Source organism: Taudactylus pleione, unplaced genomic scaffold, assembly GCF_031769625.1.
Source record: "Taudactylus pleione unplaced genomic scaffold, aTauple2 ptg000834l, whole genome shotgun sequence".
Taxonomy (NCBI): domain Eukaryota; kingdom Metazoa; phylum Chordata; class Amphibia; order Anura; family Myobatrachidae; genus Taudactylus; species Taudactylus pleione.
The window spans coordinates 539,254-555,083 of record NW_028285236.1 but is presented as its reverse complement, the minus strand read 5'-3'; positions in this window follow the sequence as shown (position 1 = coordinate 555,083).

Here is a 15,830-nt window from a genome sequence, read left to right as displayed (position 1 = left end):
GTGAGAGCTCTGTGGTTATAATGCTGAAATAGTAATATCAATATAATTATAGTGTGAGAGCTCCGTGGTTATAATGCTGTCATAGTAAGATCACTATAATTATAGTGTGAGAGCTCCGTGGTTGTAATGCTGTCATAGTAAGTTCACTATAATTATAGTGTGAGAGCTCCCGTGGTTATAATGCTGTCATAGTAAGATCACAATAATGATAATGTATGGACTCCGTGATTATAATGCTGTCATAGTAAGATCACTATAATTATAGTGTGAGAGCTCCGTGGTTATAATGCTGTCATAGTAAGATCACTATAATTATAGTGTGAGAGCTCCGTGGTTATAATGCTGTCATAGAAAGATCACTATAATTATAGTGTGAGAGCTCCCGTGGTTATAATGCTGTCACAGTAAGATCACTATAATTATAGTGTGAGAGCTCTGTGGTTATAATGCTGAAATAGTAAGATCACTATAATTATAGTGTGAGAGCTCCGTGGTTATAATGCTGTCATAGTAAGATCACTATAATTATAGTGTGTGAGCTCCCGTGGTTATAATGCTGTCATAGTAAGATCACTATAATGATAATGTGTGGGCTCCGTGGTTATAATGCTGTCATAGTAAGATCACTAAATTATAGTATGAGAGCTCCCGTGGTTATAATGTTGTCATAGTAAGATCACAATAATAATAATGTATGGGCTCCGTGATTATAATGCTGTCATAGTAAGATCACTATAAATATAGTGTGAGAGCTCCCGTGGTTATAATGCTGTCATAGTAAGATCACTATAATTATAGTGTGAGAGCTCCTGTGGTTATAATGCTGTCATAGTAAGATCACTATAATTATAGTGTGAGAGCTCCCGTGGTTATAATGCTGTCATAGTAAGATCACTATAATTATAGTGTGTGAGCTCCGTGGTTATAATGCTGTCATAGTAAGATCTCTATAATTATAGTGTGAGAGCTCCCGTGGTTATAATGCTGTCATAGTAAGATCACTATAATTATAGTGTGAGAGCTCTGTGGTTATAATGCTGAAATAGTAAGATCACTATAATTATAGTGTGAGAGCTCCGTGGTTATAATGCTGTCATAGTAAGATCACTATAATTATAGTGTGAGAGCTCCCATGGTTATAATGCTGTCATAGTAAGATCACTATAATTATAGTGTGAGAGCTCCGTGGTTATAATGCTGTCATAGTAAGATCACTATAATTATAGTGTGAGAGCTCCGTGGTTATAATGCTGTCATAGTAAGATCACTATAATTATAGTGTGAGAGCTCCGTGGTTATAATGCTGTCATAGAAAGATCACTGTAATTATAGTGTGAGAGCTCCCGTGGTTATAATGCTGTCACAGTAAGATCACGATAATTATTGTGTGAGAGCTCTGTGGTTATAATGCTGAAATAGTAATATCACTATAATTATAGTGTGAGAGCTCCGTGGTTATAATGCTGTCATAGTAAGATCACTATAATTATAGTGTGTGAGCTCCCGTGGTTATAATGCTGTCATAGTAAGATCACTATATTGATAATGTGTGGGCTCCATGGTTATAATGCTGTCATAGTATGATCACTAAATTATAGTATGAGAGCTCCCGTGGTTATAATGCTGTCATAGTAAGATCACAATAATGATAATGTATGGGCTCCGTGATTATAATGCTGTCATAGTAAGATCACTATAAATATAGTGTGAGAGCTCCCGTGGTTATAATGCTGTCATAGTAAGATCACTATAATTATAGTGTGAGAGCTCCTGTGGTTATAATGCTGTCATAGTAAGATCACTATAATTATAGTGTGAGAGCTCCCGTGGTTATAATGCTGTCATAGTAAGATCACTATAATTATAGTTTGTGAGGTCCGTGGTTGTAATGCTGTCATAGTAAGTTCACTATAATTATAGTGTGAGAGCTCCCGTGGTTATAATGCTGTCATAGTAAGATCACAATAATGATAATGTATGGACTCCGTGATTATAATGCTGTCATAGAAAGATCACTATACATATAGTGTGAGAGCTCCCATGGTTATAATGCTGTCATAGTAAGATCACTATAATTATAGTGTGAGAGCTCCGTGGTTATAATGCTGTCATAGTAAGATCACTATAATTATAGTGTGAGAGCTCCCGTGGTTATAATGCTGTCATAGTAAGATCACTATAATTATAGTGTGAGAGCTCTGTGGTTATAATGCTGAAATAGTAATATCACTATAATTATAGTGTGAGAGCTCCGTGGTTATAATGCTGTCATAGTAAGATCACTATAATTATAGTGTGAGAGCTATGTGGTTATAATGCTGTCATAGTATGATCACTATAATTATAGTGTGAGAGCTATGTGGTTATAATGCTGTCATAGTAAGATCACTATAATTATAGTGTGAGAGCTCCGTGGTTATAATGCTGTCATAGTAAGATCACTATAATTATAGTGTGAGAGCTCCGTGGTTATAATGCTGTCATAGTAAGATCACTATAATTATAGTGTGAGAGCTCCTGTGGTTATAATGCTGTCATAGTAAGATCACTATAATTATAGTGTGAGAGCTCCCGTGGTTATAATGCTGTCATAGTAAGATCACTATAATTATAGTTTGTGAGCTCCGTGGTTATAATGCTGTCATAGTAAGATCACTATAATTATAGTGTGAGAGCTCCCGTGGTTATAATGCTGTCATAGTAAGATCACTTTAATTATAGTGTGAGAGCTCCGGGGGTTGTAATGCTGTCATAGTAAGATCACTATAATTATAGTGTGAGAGCTCCCGTTGTTATAATGCTGTCACAGTAAGATCACTATAATGATAATGTGTGGGCTCCGGGGTTATAATGCTGTCATAGTAAGATCACTATAATTATAGTGTGAGAGCTCTGTGGTTATAATGCTGAAATAGTAATATCACTATAATTATAGTGTGAGATCTCCGTGGTTATAATGCTGTCATAGTAAGATCACTATAATTATAGTGTGAGAGATATGTGGTTATAATGCTGTCATAGTAAGATCACTATAATTATAGTGTGAGAGCTATGTGGTTATAATGCTGTCATAGTAAGATCACTATAATTATAGTGTGAGAGCTCCGTGGTTATAATGCTGTCTTAGTAAGATCACTATAATTATAGTTTGTGAGCTCCGTGGTTATAATGCTGTCATAGTAAGATCACTTTAATTATAGGGTGAGAGCTCCCGTGGTTATAATGCTGTCATAGTAAGATCACTATAATTATATTGTGAGAGCTCTGTGGTTATAATGCTGAAATAGTAATATCACTATAATTATAGTGTGAGAGCTCCGTGGTTATAATGCTGTCATAGTAAGATCACTTTAATTATAGTGTGAGAGCTCCGGGGTTGTAATGCTGTCATAGTAAGATCACTATAATTATATTGTGAGAGCTCTGTGGTTATAATGCTGAAATGGTAATATCACTATAATAATAGTGTGAGAGCTCCGTGATTATAATGCTGTCATAGTAATATCACTTTAATTATAGTGTGAGAGCTCCGGGGGTTGTAATGCTGTCATAGTAAGATCACTATAATTATAGTGTGAGAGCTCCCGTTGTTATAATGCTGTCACAGTAAGATCACTATAATGATAATGTGTGGGCTCCGGGGTTATAATGCTGTCATAGTAAGATCACTATAATTATAGTATGAGAGCTCCTGTGGTTATAATGCTGTCATAGTAAGATCACTGTAATGATAATGTGTGGGCTCCGTGGTTATAATGCTGTCATAGTAAGATCACTATAATGATAATGTGTGGGCTCCGTGGCTATAATGCTGTCATAGTAAGTTCACTTTAATTATAGTGTGAGAGCTCCGGTGGTTATAATGCTATCATAGTAAGATCACTATAATGATAATGTGAGAGCTCCCTTGGTTATAATGCTGTCATAGTAAGATCACTATAATAATAGTGTGAGAGCTCCGTGGTTATAATGCTGTCATAGTAAGACCACTATAATTATAGTGTTAGAGCTCCGTGGTTATAATGCTGTCATAGTAAGATCACTATAATTATAGTGTGAGAGCTCCCGTGGTTATAATGCTGTCATAGTAAGATCACAATAATGATAATGTATGGCCTCCGTGATTATAATGCTGTCATAGTAAGATCACTATAAATATAGTGTGAGAACTCCCGTGGTTATAATGCTGTCATAGTAAGATAACTATAATTATAGTGTGAGAGCTCCCGTGGTTATAATGCTGTCATAGTAAGATCACTATAATTATAGTGTGAGAGCTCTGTGGTTATAATGCTGAAATAGTAAGATCACTATAATTATAGTGTGAGAGCTCCGTGGTTATAATGCTGTCATAGTAAGATCACTATAATTATAGTGTGAGAGCTCCCGTGGTTATAATGCTGTCATAGTAAGATCACTATAATTATAGTGTGAGAGCTCTGTGGTTATAATGCTGAAATAGTAAGATCACTATAATTATAGTGTGAGAGCTCCGTGGTTATAATGCTGTCATAGTAAGATCACTATAATTATAGTGTGAGAGCTCCGTGGTTGTAATGCTGCCATAGTAAGTTCACTATAATTATAGTATGAGAGCCCCCGTGGTTATAATGCTGTCATAGTAAGATCACAATAATGATAATGTATGGACTCCGTGATTATAATGCTGTCATAGAAAGATCACTATACATATAGTGTGAGAGCTCCCGTGGTTATAATGCTGTCATAGTAAGATCACTATAATTATAGTGTGAGAGCTCCGTGGTTATAATGCTGTCATAGTAAGATCACTATAATTATAGTGTGAGAGCTCCGTGGTTATAATGCTGTCATAGAAAGATCACTGTAATTATAGTGTGAGAGCTCCCGTGGTTATAATGCTGTCACAGTAAGATCACGATAATTATTGTGTGAGAGCTCTGTGGTTATAATGCTGAAATAGTAATATCACTATAATTATAGTGTGAGAGCTCCGTGGTTATAATGCTGTCATAGTAAGATCACTATAATTATAGTGTGTGAGCTCCCGTGGTTATAATGCTGTCATAGTAAGATCACTATATTGATAATGTGTGGGCTCCATGGTTATAATGCTGTCATAGTATGATCACTAAATTATAGTATGAGAGCTCCCGTGGTTATAATGCTGTCATAGTAAGATCACAATAATGATAATGTATGGGCTCCGTGATTATAATGCTGTCATAGTAAGATCACTATAAATATAGTGTGAGAGCTCCCGTGGTTATAATGCTGTCATAGTAAGATCACTATAATTATAGTGTGAGAGCTCCTGTGGTTATAATGCTGTCATAGTAAGATCACTATAATTATAGTGTGAGAGCTCCCGTGGTTATAATGCTGTCATAGTAAGATCACTATAATTATAGTTTGTGAGGTCCGTGGTTGTAATGCTGTCATAGTAAGTTCACTATAATTATAGTGTGAGAGCTCCCGTGGTTATAATGCTGTCATAGTAAGATCACAATAATGATAATGTATGGACTCCGTGATTATAATGCTGTCATAGAAAGATCACTATACATATAGTGTGAGAGCTCCCATGGTTATAATGCTGTCATAGTAAGATCACTATAATTATAGTGTGAGAGCTCCGTGGTTATAATGCTGTCATAGTAAGATCACTATAATTATAGTGTGAGAGCTATGTGATTATAATGCTGTCATATTAAGATCACTATAATTATAGTGTGAGAGCTCCGTGGTTATAATGCTGTCATAGTAAGATCACTATAATTATAGTGTGAGAGCTCCCGTGGTTATAATGCTGTCATAGTAAGATCACTATAATTATAGTGTGAGAGCTCTGTGGTTATAATGCTGAAATAGTAATATCACTATAATTATAGTGTGAGAGCTCCGTGGTTATAATGCTGTCATAGTAAGATCACTATAATTATAGTGTGAGAGCTATGTGGTTATAATGCTGTCATAGTATGATCACTATAATTATAGTGTGAGAGCTATGTGGTTATAATGCTGTCATAGTAAGATCACTATAATTATAGTGTGAGAGCTCCGTGGTTATAATGCTGTCATAGTAAGATCACTATAATTATAGTGTGAGAGCTCCGTGGTTATAATGCTGTCATAGTAAGATCACTATAATTATAGTGTGAGAGCTCCTGTGGTTATAATGCTGTCATAGTAAGATCACTATAATTATAGTGTGAGAGCTCCCGTGGTTATAATGCTGTCATAGTAAGATCACTATAATTATAGTTTGTGAGCTCCGTGGTTATAATGCTGTCATAGTAAGATCACTATAATTATAGTGTGAGAGCTCCCGTGGTTATAATGCTGTCATAGTAAGATCACTTTAATTATAGTGTGAGAGCTCCGGGGGTTGTAATGCTGTCATAGTAAGATCACTATAATTATAGTGTGAGAGCTCCCGTTGTTATAATGCTGTCACAGTAAGATCACTATAATGATAATGTGTGGGCTCCGGGGTTATAATGCTGTCATAGTAAGATCACTATAATTATAGTGTGAGAGCTCTGTGGTTATAATGCTGTCATAGTAAGATCACTATAATTATAGTGTGAGAGCTCCGTGGTTATAATGCTGTCATAGTAAGATCACTATAATTATAGTGTGAGAGCTATGTGATTATAATGCTGTCATATTAAGATCACTATAATTATAGTGTGAGAGCTCCGTGGTTATAATGCTGTCATAGTAAGATCACTATAATTATAGTGTGAGAGCTCCCGTGGTTATAATGCTGTCATAGTAAGATCACTATAATTATAGTGTGAGACCTCCCGTGGTTATAATGCTGTCATAGTAAGATCACTTTAATTATAGTGTGAGAGCTCCGGGGGTTGTAATGCTGTCATAGTAAGATCACTATAATTATAGTGTGAGAGCTCCCGTTGTTATAATGCTGTCACAGTAAGATCACTATAATGATAATGTGTGGGCTCCGGGGTTATAATGCTGTCATAGTAAGATCACTATAATTGTAGTGTGAGAGCTCTGTGGTTATAATGCTGAAATAGTAATATCACTATAATTATAGTGTGAGATCTCCGTGGTTATAATGCTGTCATAGTAAGATCACTATAATTATAGTGTGAGAGCTATGTGGTTATAATGCTGTCATAGTAAGATCACTATAATTATAGTGTGAGAGCTATGTGGTTATAATGCTGTCATAGTAAGATCACTATAATTATAGTGTGAGAGCTCCGTGGTTATAATGCTGTCTTAGTAAGATCACTATAATTATAGTTTGTGAGCTCCGTGGTTATAATGCTGTCATAGTAAGATCACTTTAATTATAGTGTGAGAGCTCCCGTGGTTATAATGCTGTCATAGTAAGATCACTATAATTATATTGTGAGAGCTCTGTGGTTATAATGCTGAAATAGTAATATCACTATAATTATAGTGTGAGAGCTCCGTGGTTATAATGCTGTCATAGTAAGATCACTTTAATTATAGTGTGAGAGCTCCGGGGTTGTAATGCTGTCATAGTAAGATCACTATAATTATATTGTGAGAGCTCTGTGGTTATAATGCTGAAATGGTAATATCACTATAATAATAGTGTGAGAGCTCCGTGATTATAATGCTGTCATAGTAATATCACTTTAATTATAGTGTGAGAGCTCCGGGGGTTGTAATGCTGTCATAGTAAGATCACTATAATTATAGTGTGAGAGCTCCCGTTGTTATAATGCTGTCACAGTAAGATCACTATAATGATAATGTGTGGGCTCCGGGGTTATAATGCTGTCATAGTAAGATCACTATAATTATAGTATGAGAGCTCCTGTGGTTATAATGCTGTCATAGTAAGATCACTGTAATGATAATGTGTGGGCTCCGTGGTTATAATGCTGTCATAGTAAGTTCACTTTAATTATAGTGTGAGAGCTCCGGTGGTTATAATGCTATCATAGTAAGATCACTATAATGATAATGTGAGAGCTCCCTTGGTTATAATGCTGTCATAGTAAGATCACTATAATAATAGTGTGAGAGCTCCGTGGTTATAATGCTGTCATAGTAAGACCACTATAATTATAGTGTTAGAGCTCCGTGGTTATAATGCTGTCATAGTAAGATCACTATAATTATAGTGTGAGAGCTCCCGTGGTTATAATGCTGTCATAGTAAGATCACAATAATGATAATGTATGGCCTCCGTGATTATAATGCTGTCATAGTAAGATCACTATAAATATAGTGTGAGAACTCCCGTGGTTATAATGCTGTCATAGTAAGATAACTATAATTATAGTGTGAGAGCTCCCGTGGTTATAATGCTGTCATAGTAAGATCACTATAATTATAGTGTGAGAGCTCTGTGGTTATAATGCTGAAATAGTAAGATCACTATAATTATAGTGTGAGAGCTCCGTGGTTATAATGCTGTCATAGTAAGATCACTATAATTATAGTGTGAGAGCTCCCGTGGTTATAATGCTGTCATAGTAAGATCACTATAATTATAGTGTGAGAGCTCTGTGGTTATAATGCTGAAATAGTAAGATCACTATAATTATAGTGTGAGAGCTCCGTGGTTATAATGCTGTCATAGTAAGATCACTATAATTATAGTGTGAGAGCTCCGTGGTTGTAATGCTGTCATAGTAAGTTCACTATAATTATAGTATGAGAGCCCCCGTGGTTATAATGCTGTCATAGTAAGATCACAATAATGATAATGTATGGACTCCGTGATTATAATGCTGTCATAGAAAGATCACTATACATATAGTGTGAGAGCTCCCGTGGTTATAATGCTGTCATAGTAAGATCACTATAATTATAGTGTGAGAGCTCCGTGGTTATAATGCTGTCATAGTAAGATCACTATAATTATAGTGTGAGAGCTCCGTGGTTATAATGCTGTCATAGAAAGATCACTGTAATTATAGTGTGAGAGCTCCCGTGGTTATAATGCTGTCACAGTAAGATCACGATAATTATTGTGTGAGAGCTCTGTGGTTATAATGCTGAAATAGTAATATCACTATAATTATAGTGTGAGAGCTCCGTGGTTATAATGCTGTCATAGTAAGATCACTATAATTATAGTGTGTGAGCTCCCGTGGTTATAATGCTGTCATAGTAAGATCACTATATTGATAATGTGTGGGCTCCATGGTTATAATGCTGTCATAGTATGATCACTAAATTATAGTATGAGAGCTCCCGTGGTTATAATGCTGTCATAGTAAGATCACAATAATGATAATGTATGGGCTCCGTGATTATAATGCTGTCATAGTAAGATCACTATAATTATAGTGTGAGAGCTCCGTGGTTATAATGCTGTCATAGTAAGATCACTATAATTATAGTGTGAGAGCTCCGTGGTTATAATGCTGTCATAGTAAGATCACTATAATTATAGTGTGAGAGCTCCTGTGGTTATAATGCTGTCATAGTAAGATCACTATAATTATAGTGTGAGAGCTCCCGTGGTTATAATGCTGTCATAGTAAGATCACTATAATTATAGTTTGTGAGCTCCGTGGTTATAATGCTGTCATAGTAAGATCACTATAATTATAGTGTGAGAGCTCCCGTGGTTATAATGCTGTCATAGTAAGATCACTTTAATTATAGTGTGAGAGCTCCGGGGGTTGTAATGCTGTCATAGTAAGATCACTATAATTATAGTGTGAGAGCTCCCGTTGTTATAATGCTGTCACAGTAAGATCACTATAATGATAATGTGTGGGCTCCGGGGTTATAATGCTGTCATAGTAAGATCACTATAATTATAGTGTGAGAGCTCTGTGGTTATAATGCTGAAATAGTAATATCACTATAATTATAGTGTGAGATCTCCGTGGTTATAATGCTGTCATAGTAAGATCACTATAATTATAGTGTGAGAGCTATGTGGTTATAATGCTGTCATAGTAAGATCACTATAATTATAGTGTGAGAGCTATGTGGTTATAATGCTGTCATAGTAAGATCACTATAATTATAGTGTGAGAGCTCCGTGGTTATAATGCTGTCTTAGTAAGATCACTATAATTATAGTTTGTGAGCTCCGTGGTTATAATGCTGTCATAGTAAGATCACTTTAATTACAGTGTGAGAGCTCCCGTGGTTATAATGCTGTCATAGTAAGATCACTATAATTATATTGTGAGAGCTCTGTGGTTATAATGCTGAAATAGTAATATCACTATAATTATAGTGTGAGAGCTCCGTGGTTATAATGCTGTCATAGTAAGATCACTTTAATTATAGTGTGAGAGCTCCGGGGTTGTAATGCTGTCATAGTAAGATCACTATAATTATATTGTGAGAGCTCTGTGGTTATAATGCTGAAATGGTAATATCACTATAATAATAGTGTGAGAGCTCCGTGATTATAATGCTGTCATAGTAATATCACTTTAATTATAGTGTGAGAGCTCCGGGGGTTGTAATGCTGTCATAGTAAGATCACTATAATTATAGTGTGAGAGCTCCCGTTGTTATAATGCTGTCACAGTAAGATCACTATAATGATAATGTGTGGGCTCCGGGGTTATAATGCTGTCATAGTAAGATCACTATAATTATAGTATGAGAGCTCCTGTGGTTATAATGCTGTCATAGTAAGATCACTGTAATGATAATGTGTGGGCTCCGTGGTTATAATGCTGTCATAGTAAGATCACTATAATGATAATGTGTGGGCTCCGTGGCTATAATGCTGTCATAGTAAGTTCACTTTAATTATAGTGTGAGAGCTCCGGTGGTTATAATGCTATCATAGTAAGATCACTATAATGATAATGTGAGAGCTCCCTTGGTTATAATGCTGTCATAGTAAGATCACTATAATAATAGTGTGAGAGCTCCGTGGTTATAATGCTGTCATAGTAAGACCACTATAATTATAGTGTTAGAGCTCCGTGGTTATAATGCTGTCATAGTAAGATCACTATAATTATAGTGTGAGAGCTCCCGTGGTTATAATGCTGTCATAGTAAGATCACAATAATGATAATGTATGGCCTCCGTGATTATAATGCTGTCATAGTAAGATCACTATAAATATAGTGTGAGAACTCCCGTGGTTATAATGCTGTCATAGTAAGATAACTATAATTATAGTGTGAGAGCTCCCGTGGTTATAATGCTGTCATAGTAAGATCACTATAATTATAGTGTGAGAGCTCTGTGGTTATAATGCTGAAATAGTAAGATCACTATAATTATAGTGTGAGAGCTCCATGGTTATAATGCTGTCATAGTAAGATCACTATAATTATAGTGTGAGAGCTCCCGTGGTTATAATGCTGTCATAGTAAGATCACTATAATTATAGTGTGAGAGCTCTGTAGTTATAATGCTGAAATAGAAAGATCACTATAATTATAGTGTGAGAGCTCCGTGGTTATAATGCTGTCATAGTAAGATCACTATAATTATAGTGTGAGAGCTCCGTGGTTGTAATGCTGTCATAGTAAGTTCACTATAATTATAGTATGAGAGCCCCCGTGGTTATAATGCTGTCATAGTAAGATCACAATAATGATAATGTATGGACTCCGTGATTATAATGCTGTCATAGAAAGATCACTATACATATAGTGTGAGAGCTCCCGTGGTTATAATGCTGTCATAGTAAGATCACTATAATTATAGTGTGAGAGCTCCGTGGTTATAATGCTGTCATAGTAAGATCACTATAATTATAGTGTGAGAGCTATGTGGTTATAATGCTGTCATAGTAAGATCACTATAATTATAGTGTGAGAGCTCCGTGGTTATAATGCTGTCATCGTAAGATCACTATAATTATAGTGTGAGAGCTCCCGTGGTTATAATACTGTCATAGTAAGATCACTATAATTATAGTGTGAGAGCTCTGTGGTTATAATGCTGAAATAGTAATATCACTATAATTATAGTGTGAGAACTCCGTGGTTATAATGCTGTCATAGTAAGATCACTATAATTATAGTGTGAGAGCTATGTGGTTATAATGCTGTCATAGTAAGATCACTATAATTATAGTGTGAGAGCTCCGTGGTTATAATGCTGTCTTAGTAAGATCACTATAATTATAGTTTGTGAGCTCCGTGGTTATAATGCTGTCATAGTAAGATCACTTTAATTATAGGGTGAGAGCTCCCGTGGTTATAATGCTGTCATAGTAAGATCACTATAATTATATTGTGAGAGCTCTGTGGTTATAATGCTGAAATAGTAATATCACTATAATTATAGTGTGAGAGCTCCGTGGTTATAATGCTGTCATAGTAAGATCACTTTAATTATAGTGTGATAGCTCCGTGGTTGTTATCCTGTCATAGTAAGATCACTATAATTATATTGTGAGAGCTCTGTGGTTATAATGCTGAAATGGTAATATCACTATAATAATAGTGTGAGAGCTCCGTGATTATAATGCTGTCATAGTAATATCACTTTAATTATAGTGTGAGAGCTCCGGGGGTTGTAATGCTGTCATAGTAAGATCACTATAATTATAGGGTGAGAGCTCCCGTTGTTATAATGCTGTCACAGTAAGATCACTATAATGATAATGTGTGGGCTCCGGGGTTATAATGCTGTCATAGTAAGATCACTATAATTATAGTATGAGAGCTCCTGTGGTTATAATGCTGTCATAGTAAGATCACTGTAATGATAATGTGTGGGCTCCGTGGTTATAATGCTGTCATAGTAAGATCACTATAATGATAATGTGTGGGCTCCGTGGCTATAATGCTGTCATAGTAAGTTCACTATAATTATAGTGTGAGAGCTCCGGTGGTTATAATGCTATCATAGTAAGATCACTATAATGATAATGTGAGAGCTCCCTTGGTTATAATGCTGTCATAGTAAGATCACTATAATAATAGTGTGAGAGCTCCGTGGTTATAATGCTGTCATAGTAAGACCACTATAATTATAGTGTGAGAGCTCCGTGGTTATAATGCTGTCATAGTAAGATCACTATAATTATAGTGTGAGAGCTCCCGTGGTTATAATGCTGTCATAGTAAGATCACAATAATGATAATGTATGGCCTCCGTGATTATAATGCTGTCATAGTAAGATCACTATAAATATAGTGTGAGAACTCCCGTGGTTATAATGCTGTCATAGTAAGATAACTATAATTATAGTGTGAGAGCTCCCGTGGTTATAATGCTGTCATAGTAAGATCACTATAATTATAGTGTGAGAGCTCTGTGGTTATAATGCTGAAATAGTAAGATCACTATAATTATAGTGTGAGAGCTCCGTGGTTATAATGCTGTCATAGTAAGATCACTATAATTATAGTGTGAGAGCTCCCGTGGTTATAATGCTGTCATAGTAAGATCACTATAATTATAGTGTGAGAGCTCTGTGGTTATAATGCTGAAATAGTAAGATCACTATAATTATAGTGTGAGAGCTATGTGGTTATAATGCTGTCATAGTAAGATCACTATAATTATAGTGTGAGAGCTCCGTGGTTATAATGCTGTCATCGTAAGATCACTATAATTATAGTGTGAGAGCTCCCGTGGTTATAATACTGTCATAGTAAGATCACTATAATTATAGTGTGAGAGCTCTGTGGTTATAATGCTGAAATAGTAATATCACTATAATTATAGTGTGAGATCTCCGTGGTTATAATGCTGTCATAGTAAGATCACTATAATTATAGTGTGAGAGCTATGTGGTTATAATGCTGTCATAGTAAGATCACTATAATTATAGTGTGAGAGCTCCGTGGTTATAATGCTGTCTTAGTAAGATCACTATAATTATAGTTTGTGAGCTCCGTGGTTATAATGCTGTCATAGTAAGATCACTTTAATTATAGGGTGAGAGCTCCCGTGGTTATAATGCTGTCATAGTAAGATCACTATAATTATATTGTGAGAGCTCTGTGGTTATAATGCTGAAATAGTAATATCACTATAATTATAGTGTGAGAGCTCCGTGGTTATAATGCTGTCATAGTAAGATCACTTTAATTATAGTGTGAGAGCTCCGGGGTTGTAATGCTGTCATAGTAAGATCACTATAATTATATTGTGAGAGCTCTGTGGTTATAATGCTGAAATGGTAATATCACTATAATAATAGTGTGAGAGCTCCGTGATTATAATGCTGTCATAGTAATATCACTTTAATTATAGTGTGAGAGCTCCAGGGGTTGTAATGCTGTCATAGTAAGATCACTATAATTATAGTGTGAGAGCTCCCGTTGTTATAATGCTGTCACAGTAAGATCACTATAATGATAATGTGTGGGCTCCGGGGTTATAATGCTGTCATAGTAAGATCACTATAATTATAGTATGAGAGCTCCTGTGGTTATAATGCTGTCATAGTAAGATCACTGTAATGATAATGTGTGGGCTCCGTGGTTATAATGCTGTCATAGTAAGATCACTATAATGATAATGTGTGGGCTCCGTGACTATAATGCTGTCATAGTAAGTTCACTATAATTATAGTGTGAGAGCTCCGGTGGTTATAATGCTATCATAGTAAGATCACTATAATGATAATGTGAGAGCTCCCTTGGTTATAATGCTGTCATAGTAAGATCACTATAATAATAGTGTGAGAGCTCCGTGGTTATAATGCTGTCATAGTAAGACCACTATAATTATAGTGTGAGAGCTCCGTGGTTATAATGCTGTCATAGTAAGATCACTATAATTATAGTGTGAGAGCTCCCGTGGTTATAATGCTGTCATAGTAAGATCACAATAATGATAATGTATGGCCTCCGTGATTATAATGCTGTCATAGTAAGATCACTATAAATATAGTGTGAGAACTCCCGTGGTTATAATGCTGTCATAGTAAGATAACTATAATTATAGTGTGAGAGCTCCCGTGGTTATAATGCTGTCATAGTAAGATCACTATAATTATAGTGTGAGAGCTCTGTGGTTATAATGCTGAAATAGTAAGATCACTATAATTATAGTGTGAGAGCTCCGTGGTTAGAATGCTGTCATAGTAAGATCACTATAATTATAGTGTGAGAGCTCCCGTGGTTATAATGCTGTCATAGTAAGATCACTATAATTATAGTGTGAGAGCTCTGTGGTTATAATGCTGAAATAGTAAGATCACTATAATTATAGTGTGAGAGCTCCGTGGTTATAATGCTGTCATAGTAAGATCACTATAATTATAGTGTGAGAGCTCCGTGGTTGTAATGCTGTCATAGTAAGTTCACTATAATTATAGTATGAGAGCCCAGTGGTTATAATGCTGTCATAGTAAGATCACAATAATGATAATGTATGGACTCCGTGATTATAATGCTGTCATAGAAAGATCACTATACATATAGTGTGAGAGCTCCCGTGGTTATAATGCTGTCATAGTAAGATCACTATAATTATAGTGTGAGAGCTCCGTGGTTATAATGCTGTCATAGTAAGATCACTATAATTATAGTGTGAGAGCTATGTGGTTATAATGCTGTCATAGTAAGATCACTATAATTATAGTGTGAGAGCTCCGTGGTTATAATGCTGTCATCGTAAGATCACTATAATTATAGTGTGAGAGCTCCCGTGGTTATAATACTGTCATAGTAAGATCACTATAATTATAGTGTGAGAGCTCTGTGGTTATAATGCTGAAATAGTAATATCACTATAATTATAGTGTGAGATCTCCGTGGTTATAATGCTGTCATAGTAAGATCACTATAATTATAGTGTGAGAGCTATGTGGTTATAATGCTGTCATAGTAAGATCACTATAATTATAGTGTGAGAGCTATGTGGTTATAATGCTGTCATAGTAAGATCACTATAATTATAGTGTGAGAGCTCCGTGGTTATAATGCTGTCATAGTAAGA